We start from the raw sequence: 15,966 nt of genomic DNA, 5'->3' as shown, positions 1-15,966 counted from the left end.
GAATAGGACGCTCAACAGCTCGATTCCTTCTCTTCAAAGACATGTATCTACGCAGAGAACAATTTTCTCTAACTCTTACATACGCAGTCACCATTCATAAATCACAAGGTCTTACCCTAGACAAAGCAATGATAGACATTGGTAACACAGTCTTTAAAGAAGGCATGAGCTACGTAGCACTATCACGCTTACGTACACTTGATGGTCTATTTCTAATGAACTTTGATGCAAGTAAAATAAACGCTGATATTCCTTGCATTTTGGAATACAATAGACTTCGTTCACTATACACTCCCCATCTAAACACATATTCTGTTCCACAAAAAGTAAAACATTATAAAAGAAAAATAAATCAAACAGAAAAGCAACAGGATGTCACTGCAAATCCTCCAAAGAGAGTAAAAGAAAGTAATACTTCATCAAGTGCCACAAGCAAAAAAGAATCAATTAGGGAAAGTAAACCAGGTACTTCTTCAAAGAAGGAAGACAAACTCCAAAAAAAGCAGTCATATACAGAACTACCTGGTCCATTTAAACTCTCAAATATAGTTGGTGTAAGTTGCTACGCAAATGTAGCAATGAATATTCTATTTCAATTACCACCAATTGTTGAGAACATTTACTTACACAGTACAGGCCCATTGCGTTTGCAAATGTTAGTACTTCACAGAAACGCAGCAAACAATCCTGACAACATGTATAGTGTTTATGGAATAAGACAACAATTGGACTACTGTGCTGGAATGGTGAAATTCACTATAAACTCACAGGAAGATCCACAAGAATTTCTAATGTACTTACTATTAGTACTGGAAAACAAAAACATACCTATAAATGAAATCTTCCAGATTTCATACATGTGGAAACATACATGCACTCTCTGCAACAATGTGACACAAGAACAAATCCCAAATTAACGCTTTGTGTATATATCAATACCTAATTGTGAATCCGTTCCATTTCAGCAACTTGTACAAAATGCAAACCATGGTAGATTATGTTCGACCTGCAATTCAGATAATCACTCCATGTTAGTAATACAAACACATAGGGCCTCATTACGACCCTGGCGGAGTGGGTTTACGCCAGCGTTATTCGCGGCGGACCCGTCCGCCCTACTACGAGTTTCCGTAGCGCCATGGAGCGTTTTCCGCCTGGTTTTTCCGGGCGGAGAAATCCATGGCGCTACGGGACCTTGTCGTTAATTACGCCACCGTATTTTGAGGTGGCGTAATTAACGCCTTCCCCACTCCCATTATACCCTATGGGGCAAAAATGGGAATGGGGAAGGGTAAAATGGGGGATGGGGATTTACCGCCCCGCCAAGGTCGGAATGGGGCGGAAAATCCGCCAACCCCCATGGCGCTATCGGCAGCTTTCCGCCGTGCTCCATGGTGCATTTTGCACCGCGATTTCCGCCAGGGTCGTAATGAGGGCCATAGTAAATACATAATACTAATGCTTCTTCATTATAATGCAAATGGTACCAAAAACAACTGCAAGCTGACTGGATTCACACATGGTCAAATATCACTTGGTAGGAAAACCTTCACAACAATAGGTATAAACTACCACGCAGGAGCCATAACCAATTCAGGGCACTACACTGCATATATAAAAAAGAAATGTGGATGGTTTGAATGTAATGATAGTACCATTACTCTAAAGCAGAGATTACCAGAAAATCTTACAAACGCTTATTTAATGTTCTTAAAACCAAAATTTGATAACTAAACTGTACTTAAACCGTAAGTACACTTGTTGTAAAAAAATATAAACTGTCACAATATGCCAAAAGCTATCTAACTGACCAAAGATGCTACAACAACTAATCAGATAAATTAATACAACTCAAATAGAGAAAAAAACAGACAGTTAGAATACGCCAATTGGTATCTAACTGTCCCAAAATTTCAAAATATCCAAACAGATAAATCAATACCACGAAATTGTATAAAAATATAAACAGTTAGAATACGCCTAATGGTATCTAACTGCTCCAAAGTTTTACAATATCCAAACAAATACCTAATATCTTACTGCTCCCAAAAACTGGAACAATCCAATGTATAAAGCATTAGCCAGAAACAACAAGTAAACACTGAAAACAAACAAACAAATAAACCATAGCATAACACAAAAAGGTTTTTTTTGTAATCCAACATGGATTTATTTTCTCCCACAGACCCAATGATTTTAGCAACAAACACAGAAACTGAGCAAATTGCACAGTACTCTGGTTTGTCATCTACTAAATATGAGGGTAAAAAAAAAGAAGAAAATGTTGATTGTACAATGTAATAAGTCTTTATAAAATACTAATACTAACATGCTATTTTCTTTTATGACAGAAATGAACAAGAAAAACATGGACTCCCGTTACTAAACCAAATAGTAAGTATAACATGATAAATACAACCATCGCAGCATATCACACCCATACTGGCTTATAACAATGTTCCTTATACATTTGTTTTTGACCCAAAGTTATAAGCCACTCTGAGTGTGATATGCTGCGGTGCTTGTGGCCAGAGCATAGACTCTTGGGTGCATGGCATATGAGTGTGATATGCTGCGGTGGTTGTGGCTAGGGCATAGAGTCTTGGGTGCATGGCCAAATGGCCATGCACCCAACATTCTATACGCTGGCCACAACCACCGCAGCATATCACACCCATAGATTGAAGCATTGCAACCATTTTAATGTCCGCGGACACAAGGAAGTTCCTAGAACACATTCAACTTGCCAGAGGACGATACAGACAGTGTCCTCAGGACACCCCTATTTTCTTTTGTACGAACATTTCAGGACACCGCAAGTGTTCTTAGAATACTTTCACCTTGACAACGAACAATACAGACAACGTCTTCAGGACACCCCCTGCGAACATTCCAGGACCCCACGAGTCTTCTTAGAACACTTTCAACTTGACACTGAATCCATTCTGCTTATTTACGAACATTTCAGAACAGCCGTGTTGTCCGCAGACAAATCGAACACAACAAAAGCGTCTAGCACATAAAAAAATACAACATTGCACCTATCTCATACTCCCCCACCCTCCCCAAACACTCTTACACACCAACACACTCCACTAAATACAATTTTTAAACCAAGTTTCACCTCGCTATCAGCGGTCATCCGCGAATGCAAGATGTCGGGCGCCACCAATAATCTGGCGCGCTCCACGCCCCACGCCGTCCAATCAGCGAACACGTTGGATGTCTGCAGACATTGCGCAAGCCGCTCGGACAATCAGGGCACTGTCCACGGAGCGAACCTGGAAGTCCGTCCACGAAGCAAACAGAGATATCACTAATTTTTTTGTCTTACATTTGGTCATTTTAAAAAAAAACTACTGGATGGATTTACACCAAATTTGCAAAAGCACGCTTTCGGGGCCAAGCCCCCGCTCCTGCCGCAAATTTGGTGTAAATCCATCCAGCGGTTTGGGCTGTAGGTGTGCGCAAAGTTTTTTCCCATTATGTCTATGGGAAAAAACAAAAGTTTTGGGACCCCCCTATAACTTTGCCCCCCCTCCCTGGACCAAACCAGAGTGGGCCATATACTTTTTTTTGCAAAGTTTGGTGAGGATTCGTCCAGAGGGAGCGAAGTTATAAGCCACCCAAAAAATGCTCTTCCTATGGAAACACCAACTTCACCATAACTACATGGACGCTATATATATATATATATATATTCAATGGAAAAACCTTAGTTAAGGGGCAGTTAAGTTGTGCAGATTTAGCACAACAAAACCCTTCAAATTCAGCAGATGTGGGAAGTTATGATTATCTTAACTCGCCACACTCCCATGGATATCTGCCAAAATGCCATTTTGTATGCCATTGTGAATCCATTCTTTTATAATATGTATGTGCTCATGGGCTTTGCAACGGGAATGAGCCAAGTCAAGCTGGTCATGAATTCCCACATCTGCTGAATTTCGAGGATTTTGTTGCTTTAAGTCGGCATAACCTAACTGCACATTAACTAAGGTTTTTTCAGTGAATTTCAAGGATTTTGTTCTACCATTGTTTTTTTTAGAGGCCACTAGCCATGGAATTCCTATGGAACTTGATACTCAACTTAAGTATAACTAAGGTGAGTATCAGGTTGCATGGGAAACCCCAAAAATGAATTGCTAATATCTTTTGTCTTGAGTGACACAGTTGGCTGAAATTGTGTAAACAAAATCTTTGACTTTGACAATTATGAGAAAGATCAGTTAAAAAATAAATAAGTTATTAGCAAAGTAAAAGAATGAAACACTCTTTCGGCCTAGTCCGCATTAATTTTCCCATAGAGGAAAAGTCCAGTTTTTGCTCAAGCGCACAGCCCAAGCTGCTGGATGGAATTGGAACAGGTATGAAACAACTTGGGCAATAAGCGTTGACTTGTTTTACAGGGTGGGACTCGGGGTATTCTCTCCTGTAGTTATTTTAAATATTTGACTGGGAAGCCACCCCCAAAATGATAGCTATATCTCCCAAGATGCTTTGCAGCAGAAAGGCTTTTCTTTGTGTTCATTGCAAGAGATAACCCTGGTTATAACGTTAATAACCAGAGCTAGCCGTAAAATGCCATTTGGAAGGCAAAAAAGGATGCAATGGCATCAGGCTAGAGGTGGGGTGGGAAAAGAGGACACCATGTGACATTGGGGAGTTAGGGGGTGGCTGGGGATCAAGTTCAGACCTCAAACATTTTTCTATAACCGTGGCTATTCGGCAGAAAAACCGTGGGTATGAAAGAAAACACCTTCAGGAATGGAAGTGCATCACACGAAACAACTAATGGTGGTGGGGAATGGGAGAGGACCTGAAGGGAGTGGGGTAAGCATGTGGGCCTGGGAGGGTAGGGAAGAGTTTTGGATATTGAACACTTTTAACACATAAACACAGTTATTTGCGAGTGCTCAGAGATAGCCATGGTTAATTGTAGCACATTGCCATTATAACTGTAGATTTGGGAAAAAAGTTCCTAAAAAGAGAGAGTTACAAAATTGCAACACAAACACAAATACAATTTAATTTTGCAGCTACAGTGAGGTGGAGGGGCCATGACTTTTGGTCTGGTAGTGTTTTAAAATATACATTTTAAATATATACAAAGCCGGTCCTATAGCACAGCGAGTAGAGCCCTCGCTTTGACATCTGTGCAGAGCCTGTTGACCCAGGTTCGAATCCCATCAGGTCTAAACTCAGTCTTTCATCCTTCTGAAGTTGACAAATGAGCACCAACCACCATGGTTAATAATAAGCAGCGCTCAGATGCCTGAGGGTTTGTAGCACTATATAAATGCTATACTATTATTATTATTATTACATTGGGCATGGCCTAAAACCACTGCCACCTCGTGGTCAAAAATAAATATATTGAGGGAATTTGTACAGAGGTTACTGGCCATGGCTGAAGGCAATGGCTAGTGGCACAGTAGTGTTTTAAAATATGCATTAGGCACAGCCAAAGGCCCTGGCTAGTGGACCCAAAATACATGTATAATGGCCACAGCCTTTATCTGTCCCTACCTAGTGGGTCAAAAAGAAACATATTGGGGGAACATGTACAGTGGACAAAGCAAATATACAGTGGGCACGGCTGAAGGCCCTGGCTAGTGGGTCCAATAGATTTTTATAGTGGCCACAGCCACCTATTGGGTCCAAAGAAGCATATTTCAGGAACATGTAAAGTGGATGTACATTGGACACGGCTAGAGGCTAGTGGCCCATAAAAAATCCATGGTATATCAAAACCATTGAAATTTATTGGAAAAAAAAACATTAGTTAATGTGCACTTAAATTGAACAGATGTAACGCAACAAAACCCTTGAAATCTAGCAGCTGTGGGAAGTCATGACCAGCTTAACTCAGCGTGTTTTAAATATTTAATAATAATTATTATAAAAAATAGTCAATGTTCACACTTATATTTGCAATTCCTTTTAGCATAACACCGTTATATGAACACAACTTTTGTAGGTGTAAAAAATAATCGCATATCAAAGAAAGTATGAGCCTGTGTGTGTGTGTATATAATTTGTGTATAATTTCATGGATTATTGTTAGAGCAACTTAACCATAAGGCCCTTTAACAAAGTTTTTCCTGAGAATTACATGGCCTGCGGTTAAATTGCTAAACCCACAGGAAGAGCGCTTTTTGGGTGGCTTATAACTTCGGTCCCCCTATACCAATCCTAATTAATCTTTGTAAAAAAAAGTATATGACCCACTCTGAATTGTTTTGCAAAGTTTGGTGAGGTTTGGTCAAGGGGGGGCAAAGTTATAGATGAGGTCCCAACATTTCTTTTTTTACATAGACTGAATGGAGAAAAACTTCTCTCATGCCTACAGCCCAAACCGCTGGATGGATTTTCACCAAATGCACGGCAGGAGCGTCAGCTTGGTCCAGAAAGTGTGCTTTTGTAAATTTGGTGGAAATCCGTCCAGTAGTTTTTTAAAAAAATGTCCAAAAAGTAGGTCCAAAGAAATTTGTGATAACTATGGCCACTCTGCGGACACACTTCCCTGTTTGCTCCGCTGACAGGACTCTGATTGGCTTAAAGGAAAACATGGTGTCCGCGGACATCGGACATGCCCGCTGATTGGATGGTGAAAAGCGTGAAGTGCGTCAGATTTTTGGAAACTCCCACCATCTTGGATTCGCGGACAACGGCCGGTGTCCGCAGACATCGTGGTAAAAACATAGTACAAAACACAACATTGCACTTGTCAGACTTATCAAATAATCTCTGGGGAGGTGGGGGTGATGAGGATGGAATTGCCACGAAAGTCTGCGAACAGTCCAGATGTTCGCGGATGCCTCGGCATTACGGGGTTGGTGAAAAGCAGTTCTTGGATGGCTTATAACTTTGGCACCACTTAAAGAAACTGCATGAAATTTTGCAATTATATTCCTGGCCTGATTCTGAATGAATTTGCAATGGTGGGATTCTGTCAAGAGGGGGCTGAATTAGAGGGGGGGGTCGCAAAATCATGTAAAGACTTATAAATGAGGTGCCATTTGATGAATCTACACTGAATTTGGCAAACTGATAATAGATCTAGAAATAAATATTTTAGGGAAGTTTGGTGGGATCTTGTCAAGAGGGGGCAAAATTAGAGGGGGGTCACACATTTTTGTAAATGCTTATAAATGTAGTGCCATTTGACAAATCTACACAAAGGTTCGCAAAAAGATTAAGGGGGTAATTCATAGAATTCAGCGCACAAGTGGCGCACGCGGCTGGCGCACAGTGTGCGCGTGCGAATCCCTGTGCCAGCCGCGTGCGCCAAAACCCATTCCGCGCACAACGTATTCATGGATTCCAGCTACCAAAACCAGCCGTGGCGCACAGTGGCGCAGCGACCCTGCAGCAGCGCCAGTTACGCCCCCAAGAACGCCTCTCGCGCAGGGAAAAGCCATCAAAATCCCCAATCCAGCGCAAAGGGCTGCGCTAACCCTGTACCAGCACGGCAAGCGGGCTACGTGTATCACTGGGGTGCGCGGGAAGTACCTCACGTCATTTCAGCTGGGTACGTGCATTTCAGGGGTGCGCGGGAAGTTTCACACGCGATTCCATCTGGGTACGTGTATTTCAGGGGTGTGCGGGAAGTTCCACACGCGATTTCAGCAGGGTACGTGTATTATAGGGGTGCGCTTGAAGTTCCACACGCGATTCCATCAGGGTACGTGTACATCAGGGGTGCGTGGGAATTTTCACACGTGAATTCAGCAGGGTACGTGTATTCCAGGGGTGCGCGGGAAGTTCCACACGCGAATGTCCAGGCTACGTGTATTCCGTGGTGCGCGGGAAGTTTCACACGCGATATCAGCAGGGTACGTGTATTCCAGGGGTGCGCGTGAAGTTCCACACGTGAATGTCCAGGCTACGTGTATTTCGGGGTGCGCGGGAAGTTTCATACGCGATATCAGCAGGGTACGTGTATTCCAGGGGTGCGTGGGAATTTCCACATGTGAATGTCCAGGCTACGTGTATTTTGGGGTGCGCGGGAAGTTCCACACGCGATTTCAGCAGGGTACGTGTATTCCAGGGGTGTGCCTGAACTTCCACACGCGATTTCAGCAGGGTACGTGTATTACAGGGGTGCGCTTGAACTTCCACACGCGATTCCATCAGGGTACGTGTATATCAGGGGTGTGCGGGAAGTTCCACAAGCGAATGTCCTGGCTACGTGTATTTCGGGGTGCGCGGAAAGTTTCACACACGATATCAGCAGGGTACGTGTATTCCAGGGGTGCGTGGGAAGTCACACACGCGAAGTCAGCAGGGTACGTGTATATCAGGGGTGCGCGGGAAGTTCCACACGCGAATGTCCTGGCTACATGTATTTTGGGGTGCGCGGAAAATTTCACACGCGATATCAGCAGGGTACGTGTATTCCAGGGGTGCGTGGGAAGTCACACACGCGAAGTCAGCAGGGTAAGTGCATTTCAGGGGTGCTCAGAAAGTATCACACGCGATTCCATCAGGGTACGTGTATTACAGGGGTGCGCGGGGAGCACCACACGTGAATTGCACGTGTGGGTCCTCCCAGGTGTTCCCTCTACACCCTCCACGGCCCCTGCAGGTGGCTCACACCACAGGGGCCTACCCTGCACATGTCCTGCAGTCACCCCATCCACCATGGCCATGCCCCCCAGCCAACCCACATGTTAACTTGCACAACTGCCCACCAACTCATGTCCCCACCACCCCCACCCCCCAGCAGTGCAGGGGCACCCTCCACCAGGCCCCCACCCATGTCTCCCACCATCCCCACCCCCCAGCAGTGCAGGGACACCCTCCACCAGGCCCCTACCCATGTCTCCCACCACCCCCACCCCCCAGCAGTGCAGGGGCAGCCTCCACCAGGCCCCCATCCATGTCTCCCACCACCCCCACCCCCCAGCAGTGCAGGGGCACCCTCCACCAGGCCCCCGCCCATGTCTCCCACCACCCCCACCCCCCAGCAGTGCAGGGGCACCCTCCACCAGGCCCCCACCCATGTCTCCCACCACACCCTTGCCCCAGCAGTGCAGGGGCACCCTCCACCAGGCCCCCACCCATGTCTCCCACCACCCCCACCCCCCAGCAGTGCAGGGGCACCCTCCACCAGGCCCCCACCCATGTCTCCCACCACCCCCACCCCCCAGCAGTGCAGGGGCACCCGCCACCAGGCCCCCACCCATGTCTCCCACCACACCCACCCCCCAGCAGTGCAGGGGCACCCTCCGCCAGGCCCCCACCCATGTCTCCCACCACCCCCACCCACCAGCACTGTGGGGCACCTGCCAGCAGGCCCCCACCCATGTCCAACTCATGTTCCCCACCACCCCCACCCCCCAGCACTGTGGGGCACCTGCCAGCAGGCCCCCACCCATGTCCAACTCATGTTCCCCACCACCCCCACCCCCCAGCACTGTGGGGCACCTGCCAGCAGGCCCCCACCCATGTCCAACTCATGTTCCCCACCACCCCCACCCCCCAGCAGTGCAGGGGCAGCCTCCACCAGGCCTCGGCCCATGTCTCCCACCACCCCCACCCCCCAGCAGTGCAGGGGCACCCTCCACCAGGCCCCCACCCATGTCTCCCACCACCCCCACCCCCCCGCAGTGCAGGGGCACCCTCCACCAGGCCCCCACCCATGTTTCCCACCACACCCACCCCCCAGCACTGTGGGGCACCTGCCAGCAGGCCCCCACCCATGTCCAACTCATGTTCCCCACCACCCCCACCCCCCAGCACTGTGGGGCACCTGCCAGCAGGCCCCCACCCATGTCCAACTCATGTTCCCCACCACCCCCCAGCAGTGCAGGGGCAGCCTCCACCAGGCCCCCACCCATGTCTCCCACCAGACCCACCCCCCAGCACTGTGGGGCACCTGCCAGCAGGCCCCCACCCATGTCCAACTCATGTTCCCCACCACCCCCACCCCCCAGCACTGTGGGGCACCTGCCAGCAGGCCCCCACCCATGTCCAACTCATGGTCCCCACCACCCCCACCCCCTAGCACTGTGGGGCACCTGCCAGCAGGCCTCCGCCCATGTCCAACTCATGTTCCCCGCCACCCCCACCCCCCAGCAGTGCAGGGGCACCCTCCACCAGGCCCCCACCCATGTCTCCCACCACCCCCACCCCCCAGCAGTGCAGGGGCACCCTCCACCAGGCCCCCACCCATGTCTCTCACCACCCCCACCCCCCAGCAGTGCAGGGGCACCCTCCACCAGGCCCCCACCCATGTCTCCCACCACACCCACCCCCCAGCAGTGCAGGGGCACCCTCCACCAGGCCCCCACCCACTTCTCCCACCACCCCCACCACCCAGCAGTGCAGGGGCTCCCCTCCACCAGGCCCCCACCCATGTCTCCCACCACCCCCACCCCCCAGCAGTGCAGGGGCTCCCCTCCACCAGGCCCCCACCCATGTCTCCCACCACCCCCACCCCCAGCAGTGCAGGGGCACCCTCCACCAGGCCCTCACCCATGTCTCCCACCACACCCACCCCCCAGCAGTGCAGGGGCACCCTCCACCAGGCCCCCACCCATGTCTCCCACCACCCCCACCCCCCAGCACTGTGGAGCACCTGCCAGCAGGCCCCCACCCATGTCCAACTCATGTTCCCCACCACCCCCACCCCCCAGCACTGTGGGGCACCTGCCAGCAGGCCCCCACCCATGTCCAACTCATGTTCCCCACCACCCCCATCCCCCAGCACTGTGGGGCACCTGCCAGCAGGCCCCCACCCATGTCCAACTCATGTTCCCCACCACCCCCACCCCCCAGCAGTGCAGGGGCAGCCTCCACCAGGCCCCCACCCATGTCTCCCACCACACCCACCCCCCGGCACTGTGGGGCACCTGCCAGCAGGCCCCCACCGTCCAACTCATGTTCCCCACCACCCCCACCCCCCAGCACTGTGGGGCACCTGCCAGCAGGCCCCCACCCAAGTCCAACTCATGTTCCCCACCACCCCCACCCCCTAGCACTGTGGGGCACCTGCCAGCAGGCCCCCACCCATGTCCAACTCATGTTCCCCGCCACCCCCACCCCCCAGCAGTGCAGGGGCAGCCTCCACCAAGCCCCACCCATGTCTCCCACCACCCCCACCCCCCAGCAGTGCAGGGGCAGCCTCCACCAGGCCCCCACCCATGTCACCCACCACCCCCACCCCCCAGCAGTGCAGGGGCACCCTCCACCAGGCCCCCACCCATGTCTCCCACCACCCCCACCCCCCAGCAGTGCAGGGGCACCCTCCACCAGGCCCCCACCCATGTCTCCCACCACACCCACCCCCCAGCAGTGCAGGGGCACCCTCCACCAGGCCCCCACCCATGTCTCCCACCACACCCACCCCCCAGCAGTGCAGGGGCACCCTCCACCAGGCCCCCACCCATGTCTCCCACCACCCCCACCCCCCAGCACTGTGGAGCACCTGCCAGCAGGCCCCCACCCATGTCCAACTCATGTTCCCCACCACCCCCACCCCCAGCACTGTGGGGCACCTGCCAGCAGGCCCCCACCCATGTCCAACTCATGTTCCCCACCACCCCCACCCCCCAGAACTGTGGGGCACCTGCCAGCAGGCCCCCACCCATGTCCAACTCATGTTCCCCACCACCCCCACCCCCCAGCAGTGCAGGGGCAGCCTCCACCAGGCCCCCACCCATGTCTCCCACCACACCCACCCCCAGCACTGTGGGGCACCTGCCAGCAGGCCCCCACCCATGTCCAACTCATGTTCCCCACCACCCCCACCCCCTAGCACTGTGGGGCACCTGCCAGCAGGCCCCCACCCATGTCCAACTCATGTTCCCCGCCACCCCCACCCCCCAGCAGTGCAGGGGCAGCCTCCACCAGGCCCCCACCCATGTCACCCACCACCCCCACCCCCCAGCAGTGCAGGGGCACCCTCCACCAGGCCCCCACCCATGTCTCCCACCACCCCCACCCCCCAGCAGTGAAGGGGCACCCTCCACCAGGCCCCCACCCATGTCTCCCACCACACCCACCCCCCAGCAGTGCAGGGGCACCCTCCACCAGGCCCCCACCCATGTCTCCCACCACACCCACCCCCCAGCAGTGCAGGGGCACCCTCCACCAGGCCCCCACCCATGTCTCCCACCACCCCCACCCCCCCCAGCACTGTGGAGCACCTGCCAGCAGGCCCCCACCCATGTCCAACTCATGTTCCCCACCACCCCCACCCCCAGCACTGTGGGGCACCTGCCAGCAGGCCCCCACCCATATCCAACTCATGTTCCCCACCACCCCCACCCCCAGCACTGTGGGGCACCTGCCAGCAGGCCCCCACCCATGTCCAACTCATGTTCCCCACCACCCCCACCCCCCAGCAGTGCAGGGGCAGCCTCCACCAGGCCCCCACCCATGTCTCCCACCACACCCACCCATAGCACTGTGGGGCACCTGGCAGCAGGCCCCCACCCATGTCCAACTCATGTTCCCCACCACCCCCACCCCCTAGCACTGTGGGGCACCTGCCAGCAGGCCCCCACCCATGTCCAACTCATGTTCCCCGCCACCCCCACCCCCCAGCAGTGCAGGGGCAGCCTCCACCAGGTCCCCACCCATGTCACCCACCACCCCCACCCCCCAGCAGTGCAGGGGCACCCTCCACCAGGCCCCCACCCATGTCTCCCACCACCCCCACCCCCAGCAGTGCAGGGGCACCCTCCACCAGGCCCCCACCCATGTCTCCCACCACACCCACCCCCCAGCAGTGCAGGGGCACCCTCCACCAGGCCCCCACCCATGTCTCCCACCACCCCCACCCCCCAGCACTGTGGAGCACCTGCCAGCAGGCCCCCACCCATGTCCAACTCATGTTCCCCACCACCCCCACCCCCCAGCACTGTGGGGCACCTGCCAGCAGGCCCCCACCCATGTCCAACTCATGTTCCCCACCACCCCCATCCCCCAGCACTGTGGGGCACCTGCCAGCAGGCCCCCACGCATGTCCAACTCATGTTCCCCACCACCCCCACCCCCCAGCAGTGCAGGGGCAGCCTCCACCAGGCCCCCACCCATGTCTCCCACCACACCCACCCCCCAGCACTGTGGGGCACCTGCCAGCAGGCCCCCACCGTCCAACTCATGTTCCCCACCACCCCCACCCCCCAGCACTGTGGGGCACCTGCCAGCAGGCCCCCACCCATGTCCAACTCATGTTCCCCACCACCCCCACCCCCTAGCACTGTGGGGCACCTGCCAGCAGGCCCCCACCCATGTCCAACTCATGTTCCCCGCCACCCCCACCCCCCAGCAGTGCAGGGGCAGCCTCCACCAGGCCCCCACCCATGTCTCCCACCACCCCCACCCCCCAGCAGTGCAGGGGCAGCCTCCACCAGGCCCCCACCCCTGTCACCCACCACCCCCACCCCCCAGCAGTGCAGGGGCACCCTCCACCAGGCCCCCACCCATGTCTCCCACCACACCCACCCCCCAGCAGTGCAGGGGCACCCTCCACCAGGCCCCCACCCATGTCTCCCACCACACCCACCCCCCAGCAGTGCAGGGGCACCCTCCACCAGGCCCCCACCCATGTCTCCCACCACCCCCACCCCCCAGCACTGTGGAGCACCTGCCAGCAGGCCCCCACCCATGTCCAACTCATGTTCCCCACCACCCCCACCCCCAGCACTGTGGGGCACCTGCCAGCAGGCCCCCACCCATGTCCAACTCATGTTCCCCACCACCCCCACCCCCCAGCACTGTGGGGCACCTGCCAGCAGGCCCCCACCCATGTCCAACTCATGTTCCCCACCACCCCCACCCCCCAGCAGTGCAGGGGCAGCCTCCACCAGGCCCCCACCCATGTCTCCCACCACACCCACCCCCAGCACTGTGGGGCACCTGCCAGCAGGCCCCCACCCATGTCCAACTCATGTTCCCCACCACCCCCACCCCCTAGCACTGTGGGGCACCTGCCAGCAGGCCCCCACCCATGTCCAACTCATGTTCCCCGCCACCCCCCAGCAGTGCAGGGGCAGCCTCCACCAGGCCCCCACCCATGTCACCCACCACCCCCACCCCCCAGCAGTGCAGGGGCACCCTCCACCAGGCCCCCACCCATGTCTCCCACCACACCCACCCCCCAGCAGTGCAGGGGCACCCTCCACCAGGCCCCCACCCATGTCTCCCACCACCCCCACCCCCCAGCAGTGCAAGGGCTCCCCTCCACCAGGCCCCCACCCATGTCTCCCACCACCCCCACCCCCCAGCAGTGCAGGGGCACCCTCCACCAGGCCCCCACCCATGTCTCCCACCACCCCCCCCAGCACTGTGGAGCACCTGCCAGCAGGCCCCCACCCATGTCCAACTCATGTTCCCCACCACCCCCACCCCCCAGCACTGTGGGGCACCTGCCAGCAGGCCCCCACCCATGTCCAACTCATGTTCCCCACCACCCCCACCCCCCAGCACTGTGGAGCACCTGCCAGGAGGCCCCCACCCATGTCCAACTCATGTTCCCCACCACCCCCACCCCCCAGCAGTGCAGGGGCAGCCTCCACCAGGCCCCCACCCATGTCTCCCACCACCCCCACCCCCCAGCAGTGCAGGGGCACCCTCCACCAGGCCCCCACCCATGTCCAACTCATGTTCCCCACCACCCCCACCCCCCAGCAGTGCAGGGGCAGCCTCCACCAGGCCCCCACCCATGTCTCCCACCACACCCACCCCCCAGTACTGTGGGGCACCTGCCAGCAGGCCCCCACCCATGTCCAACTCATGTTCCCCACCACCCCCACCCCCCAGCACTGTGGGGCACCTGCCGGCAGGCCCCTTCCCATGTCCAACTCATGTTCCCCACCACCCCCAACCCCTAGCACTGTGGGGGACCTGCCAGCAGGCCCCCACCCATGTCCAACTCATGTTCCCCGCCACCTCCACCCCCCAGCAGTGCAGGGGCAGCCTCCACCAGGCCCCCACCCATGTCTCCCACCACCCTCACCCCCCAGCAGTGCAGGGGCAGCCTCCACCAGGCCCCCACCCATGTCACCCACCACCCCCACCCCCCAGCAGTGCAGGGGCACCCTCCACCAGACCCCCACCCATGTCTCCCACCACACCCACCCCCCAGCAGTGCAGGGGCACCCTCCACCAGGCCCCCACCCATGTCTCCCACCACCCCCACCCCCCAGCATTGCAGGGGCACCCTCCACCAGGCCCCCACCCATGTCTCCCACCACACCCACCCCACAGCAGTGCAGGGGCACCCTCCACCAGGCCCCCACCCATGTCCCCACCACCTCCACCCCCCAGCACTGTGGGGCACCTGCCAGCAGGCCCCAACTCATGTTCCCCAGCCAACATGTCATCACAATCTAGATCCCTGGTCCCTGTGGTCAGCCTCCAAATCCAAAACACCCACCCGAGTATTGCATCCACCCACTCAGAAATGGCAATTACATGACAGAACACCAATTGCAAGTTTCGAAACAAACACATGTCCCTCACATACACCCAATGGGTGTCAGTGAATCTCAAAACCCATATCATGATATGCATGAAACCAATGAGATGATACTACACATTGAAGTTCGATAAAAAATATGTATTAAAGGAAACATAAATAGATTAAAAAATAAAGAAACAGAAATGGGAATGTACAAAAATGAAAAGAAGCATGTCCGTGAAAAAAAGCAAAACCAAAAATCATAATCCAAAGTAATGGTGTCCAAAGTCACTGTCCACAAAAGAAAATCCAATGGGAAATAATAATTGAAAGCCATTGCTCCATGGGTAAATTGTGAAAGAAAAATAAAATCCAACAGTGAACTATGTACAGACGAACAAGCCAGGGTCCATTATCCCAACAAAAGAAATGAAACCTATCTAACAACACTAACTAATAAAATAAACTATATATAAAAATGTGGCCAATGTCCAAAAGGTCCAAAAAAAATCAAAAAACAAAGGAAACCTAACACTACCTACATAACTATG

Source organism: Ambystoma mexicanum, chromosome 6p (assembly GCF_040938575.1).
Source record: "Ambystoma mexicanum isolate Mex_15411 chromosome 6p, UKY_AmexF1_1, whole genome shotgun sequence".
Taxonomy (NCBI): domain Eukaryota; kingdom Metazoa; phylum Chordata; class Amphibia; order Caudata; family Ambystomatidae; genus Ambystoma; species Ambystoma mexicanum.
This window is presented reverse-complemented; position numbering follows the sequence as displayed.